We start from the raw sequence: 6,611 nt of genomic DNA on the forward strand, positions 1-6,611 counted from the left end.
TTATGTTCTGCGCGCTGCTGTGTATGTACATGTACATGTACATATGCATGCACACATACATACATTCATACATACATACATACACACCTATTTCTATACACACATGCATGCATTTTTCTGTGTGTGTATATATACACATATATTTGTACATATATGCATATATATACACTGATAAAACTTTCTATCATCATACAATGTATGTTTCTGATTATAAAAATCTGAATCTCTCAATATGTATTCAATATAAACTTCATTTCCATATGCATGTATAAGCCTTCCTTCCCTCCCTCCCTCCTTTCTTCCCTCCCTCCCTCCCTTCCTCCCTCCTTCCCTGCCTCCCTCCCTCCTTCCTTCCTTCTTTCCCTCCCTCCCTACCTCCCTTCCTCCCTCCCTCCCTCCCTCCCTCCCTCCCTCCCTCCCTTCCTTCCTTTTTTATTTTCGTTCATTTTCTTTTTCAGCCTGCCTGGTCTTCTCACTCTGTCGCACCCTGGACTTGCAGGCGCGTGATCGTGGTCCACGGCAGCCTCGACCTTCCTGGGCTCTGGTGATCTCAGTCTCCCAAGTAGCTGGGACTACAGGGATCTCTTAACCCTGGGAGCTGTGAGCTGTGAGCTGTGATCAATCGCGCACCTACACTCCAGCTGATGCGAGGTGAGCTGGGGTGCAGAGAAAACAATTCGTTGTCATCTGAATTACCTTGTAGCTTTACTCATGCCCTCTTATTTGCTTGTTTATTCTCTTAACCCCGGGAGGTAGAGGCGAATGTGAGCTGTGATCGTGCACCTCCACTCCAGCTGACGTGAGGTGAGGTGGGGTGCAGAGAAAACAATTCATTGTGATCGGAATTACCTTGTAGCTTTACTCATGCCCTCTTATTTACTTGTTTATTCTCATGGGTTATTACTTCTATGTCATTGTCATGTTCATCGTTTGCTTGCTTGCTTGCTTTTTGTTTTTTTTTCTTTTTTTTTTTTTTTTTTTTTTTTTTTTTTTTTTTTTTGAGATGGAGTCTTGCTCTGTCGCCCAGGCTGAAGTGCACTGGTGCGATCTCGACTCACTGCAAACTCCACCTCCCGGGCTCAAGCAATTCTCTGCCTCAGTCTCCCAAGTAGCTGGGATTACAAGCGTCTGTCACCACGCCTAATTTTTTTTGTATTTTTACTAGAGACAGGGTTTCATTATCTTGCCCAGCCTGGTCTTGCACTCCTGACCTCATGATCCACCTGCCTCGGCCTCACAACGTGCTGGGATTGCAGGCGTGAGCCACCATGCCCAGCTGCTCACTTATTTTTTCACTTAGTTTTATGTAAAAAGTGTTTACTTACTTACATACTTTCCTACTTGCTTTCGTGGGACTACAGGCACGCACTACCACACCAGTTAACTTTTATGTTGTTTGTCATGCTTTCCATACGTATGTATGTATGTATGTGACATGGGGTTCGAGGTGCTATCAAGTTGCCCTGGCTGGTCTCGAACTCCTGTTCTCAAGCAATCCACCTGCCTCGGCCACCCACACTGCTGCTATTACAGGCGTGAGCCATTGCGCCTAGTTCATTCTATATTTGCTTCTCTCTCTCTCTCTCTCTCTCTCTCTCTCTCGTCCTTTCAGTAGGGATGTGGTCTTGCTTTCTTGTCCACGTTCTGGGCACATACAATCTCTTTTTAGACGTCTATTGTTATTACTATTACTATTATTATTATTATTATTATTATTATATCGCAGGTGTCGTCTCACATGTCGAGATGATCTCAAACTTCTGGGCTCCAGCAATGCTACCGCATCAGCCTCCCAGACTGCTGTGATGACACGCATGGGCACGGTACGCTCGGATCGTATTTCTCATGTGTTGGTTCTTTCCGTTTTCTGTGTCTAGTCCAGATGCCTATTTGATAGTACGGGGAGTGCAAACAAATAAAATTTTGAGATGCGTCTCCTTACCAATCTGCCTTTTCTTTCAACTAGCACAAGCCCCATCGAGTGCGCTGCGTCTGATCTCCGATGCTTTTCAGTAGTGTAGAAAGTCTCGATGTGTGTATTTTAATTTTTTTCGACATATATGGTCTCCATCCATCGCAAGAAGATCGATAAGCCCTTTTCCTCATTCTGCTTCCCTTTCTACGAAGGGAGAACTGTGATTGGATTTTTCCTGCCTACGCACAGGAATCAGTCTGCTGTTTTCTTTTTTAAACCTGAGGGGACTGAGCCTGAGGGCTCTCCCTCTCCTACCCCCAACTGGTGATTGTGGTGATGGTGGTTTTGTGTTGGTGCTTCTGTTCTGTTCTGTTGCTGCTGCGGTGGTGGTGGTCATGGTGGGGGTGGGGGTGCCCGTGCTGGTGCTGGCGCTGGTGGTTGCTTTGGTATTTTACAGACTCAGGAGATGTCTGTGCTTGTTTCTTGTACATACTTGCTTCCGGCTCTACCCATGTTGTTGGAAAAGACATGAAATCAGTTTTTTGTGTGTGTGTTTGCCTGCACCATTGGAGACTGTTACCTTGTTTGGTGGTTGCTTTTCTGTTTCCTTTTCTTTTCTTTCATTCCTCCCCCCACACACACACACACCCAACCCAGCCGCTGCCACCTCCTCCTCCTCCTCCTCCTCCTCCTTTCATTCATTTTTTGCAGCTGGCCTCTCCTACTTGTGTTGCTCAGTTGCTCAGGCTGGTCTCAAACTCCTGGCCTTGAAGCTTCTCCCGTCACATCCACCATCTGGTTGTTCAAAGGGGCATCTCTTGTAAAATGAAAACAATGAAACACAAAAAGCACGGAGTGAACTTTTCTCTTGCCGCCTCCCACGGTGCACCTGGCACCCAACAAGAGGGAGAGAGCCTGGGTGGGTGGATTTTCGGTGGTAAATCCTCCTGAGGGCCTCCTTCCCTGTCCCCCTTGACCCCGCTTCTCCCCCAGCCGGGGCTGCCACCGCCACCGCCGCCGCCTCCCACCGTGGGACTTCCATGGGAGAGGTATGGGAGAGGACTGATGCAGCTTCCAGATCTATATCCTGCCAGATGTCTCTGACTCAGCGTCCCCCACAGGCTGCCTGCCACCTTCCAGGGAGCTCTGAGGCTGATGCCCCCCTCATGTCCTGCCACCCTCCCCAGGCTGGCCTTTGCCGGCCGACCCCGGGGGAACCGCGTTGACGCTGCTTTGACGCGAAGACTTCTACCAGATGGCCCGGGTGGGCCCGATGGGATGAGACCAGAGCACTCCGGACAGTGCTGTTCTTGGGGGGTGGGTTGACATACAGGGTGGACTGACAGACCCAGCATTCTAAAGGGTGCCCAGGTATGGAAATGTCACGTAGGATGCTCTCCTTCCAGTCAGCCTGCCTTCAGCTTCCTCAGGCCTGAAGACAACTTCCCATCAGAACCTCTTTTCTTCCCTTTCTCCACCACACAGATGACACGCATGAGAGGGAGAAACAGCTCAATAGATACTGCTTATCTTCATCTGTGCAACCCTCAGTCATCTACAGACAGACAGGTGACTAGACAGGGACCCGAATCAAGCACCATTTGCGGGTCCCCGTCTTGGGATTGGTCTCTCTCTCTCTCTCACGCGCGCGTGTGTATACATACATACATACACACACACATGCACACACACACACCCCCACACTTTCCACATCTAGTTCACAAACCATTCTAACTTACCACCTTAATAGTATGCAGGCTGAGTAAACCACACCCCACCCTCCACCCGCCAGCTGAGGAAACCCCTTCTCTACCATTTATTAACAAGATTCTCTGGGCCAGGCACGGTGGCTCATGCCTGTAATTCCAGCATATTGGGAGGCCGAAGTGGGCGGATCAATCACTTGAGGCCAGGAGTTCAAGACCAGGCTGGCCAACATGGTGAAACCCGGTCTCTATGAAAAGTGTAACAATTAGTCAGGCCTCCTGGTGGCATACGCATGTAATCCTGACTACTCAGGACACTGAGGCAGGTGAGTTGCCTGAACCAGGGAGGCCGAGGTTGCAGTGAGCCAAGATCGTGCCATGGCGATCCAGCCTGGGTGAGAGAGCGCGACTCTGTCTCAAAATAGTAATAATACTAAGGAAGGAGACCACTACTACTCCTGCTGCCCTCCTCCCCGCACCTCGCCTAGTTCACAAGACAAGATGAAACACAGAAAGCAGAAAGTTAGAAAGGAACGAAAGTAAGATACATGGCCAGACGACCTTGGCGCCACCACACTGCCCTAGGAGATTTAAAAAAGAAAAGAAAAAGCAAAAGTAATGATAATAACATCGACTCCCGACCTAAACTACTTCTGTTACCTGTGAATTCCATACACTGTATGAAAAAAGCCTTGTCAAACTTTTTGTTCTGTTAGCTGATGCAGGTAGCCCCCAGTCACGTTTCCCACGCTTGCTCGATTTATTACGACCCTTTCACGTGCAATCCTTAAAGTTGTAAGCCTTTAAAACTTGTCTTTTTCAGGGAGCTCAGCTCTTAAGATGTGAGTCTGCCGACGCTCCCGGCCGAATGAAAAACCTCTTCCTTCTTTAATCCAGTGTCTCAGGACTTTTGTCTGCGGCTTGTCCTGCTACATTTCTGGGTTCCCTCACCAGGAAGCGAGGTGGTGATGAACGGAGGGTTGAAGCAGCCCCTTAGGCAGCTTATGCCTGCCCTGTAGAGCATCTCTGTGGGGGACTCTGGCCAGCTTGAGCGATGCGGATCCTCAGAGTGCTGCCGGGTAGGCATCTGCCCCGGTGGAACGCCTTGCCTCGAAAGAGCAGTGCACAGCAGGCCCCCGTGGAGGATCAGCACAGTGGCTGAACACAGGGAAGGAACTGGCACTTTAAGTCTGGACATCTGCAACTTGCTGAGACTGCTCTTTGGAACTTCCCCCACTCCATTTGAGTGGAAGCATGGCCTGATCACCCACAGCATGCCTGTACTGGCACTTTGGTTTTGGTTTCGGTTTCTGACTTGACTTGAATTAATTGCTTGATACTTTGGTTTCGGTTTCGATTTTGACTTGACTTGAATTGCTTGATAAACAGGCGTGCCTTTATTGCCACTTTGGTCTTACTCCTGATTTTGGTTTCGCTTAAATTGCTTGACGAACAGGTGTGCCTTTAACAACACTTTGGTTTTAGCTTTGATTTTGAATTAGTGTGAATTAGGTGACTGAGTGACCTTTTACCCTTTCCTTCTTGTAGGGTGAATGCTGTTTTGTCTTGGGAGAAAAATAGGTCAGACACAAAGTAAGCCCACTCCACTAGGAACTCTGTTAAAAAACATTTCAAAAAGAAAAAGGAAAGGAAAGTCATCAAATCGTCAAAACTTACTCTACTAAAATGCATGTTACAGAACCTTACAGAAGGTTTTGCAGGAGATTATAGAGTTCAGTTAACCCCCTAGAGGTTACGAACTCTGGGTGAATTAGACTTGCCCTCTTTTGCTGTTGGATGGCCCACGGAAGGAACTATGGACAGAGAACCATTGGCCGTGTAGTTCAGGTGGTGACGGGGTCGGAGGACAGACAGTGAACCTAGATCAAATTCCTTTATATTGACTCACAGTGAAATAGATTGTAGACAAAGCTGGCGTAAATTTAGCCCTGTTTAACAACTTTTTGCAAAATAGCCAAAAGTAAAAGTAAGAGCAGCTTCGCCAGCAGACACAGAGTTTAAAAATGGAGTCCCAAGAAACAACAAGAGGAGCCAGTTTTACGGGAGCCACGAGAGATAATACAAATTCTTTTTCCATGTGTCCCAGCCTACCCTGCTTCACCGAGGCCAACAGCCCCCTCAGAAATGAGATTCAGGAGCTGACACGCCCCAGGTCTCACCTCAAAGGGAAGGATCCGAGCCTCGAGAGGCTAAGGAAAGATGTCGAGATAGTCCAGTGGGCCATCTCAGATCTGGTCTTGCTGGAACTCTGTAAATGCCTCTCAGGGAGATACGAGGACCTGTCTATTATAATGACCAGGCCCACATCCCGGGGGGGCAACAGACTTTCATCTATCAGCCCTTTTCAACCATTGATCTACTAAACTGGAAACACCCTGAACCCACCGCCTTGCTTGTGACAGCTAGAGCCCTGTCAAGCATGACTGTGTGGAGGCGTTGGACTCAAGTTTACTCTAGCACACCTGACCTCCAGGACCAGCCTTGGGCATCAGTACACTAGGAGCTATGCATGGACGGGAACAGCTTCACCAACCCACAAGGAGAGAGATGTGCAGAATATGCAGTGGTAACCGTGGACACTGTCATTAAGCTGGGCTCATTGCTTTAGTCTGGGCCTTAGAACTCGGTGAGGGTAAGACTGTAAACATTTACACTGACTCTCGGTATGCCTGTTTCACACTCCAAGTGTATAAAGAAAAGAGCCTGTTAAACTCTAGAAAAGAGGGAAAAGAGCAAAAGAAAAACAAAGACTAAAAGCAAGTGTAAAGACAGAGAATCAAAAGAAAACAGGAGAGACAGACAGCAGTGCATGGGCGGGGGCAGGGCCCATGCCGTTTCTCGGGCCCCACCAGCTGGCCGTAGGAGCGGTAGAATTCAGGGGAAAAAAAAAAAAGTAGCATTGTGAGAGGACATGGACGTGGATGTAGACATAACAGAAGTCAAGTTAGGCAAGGATTCCACAGCAAGAC

This window comes from Macaca mulatta, chromosome 20 (genome assembly GCF_049350105.2).
Source record: "Macaca mulatta isolate MMU2019108-1 chromosome 20, T2T-MMU8v2.0, whole genome shotgun sequence".
Taxonomy (NCBI): Eukaryota; Metazoa; Chordata; class Mammalia; order Primates; family Cercopithecidae; genus Macaca; species Macaca mulatta.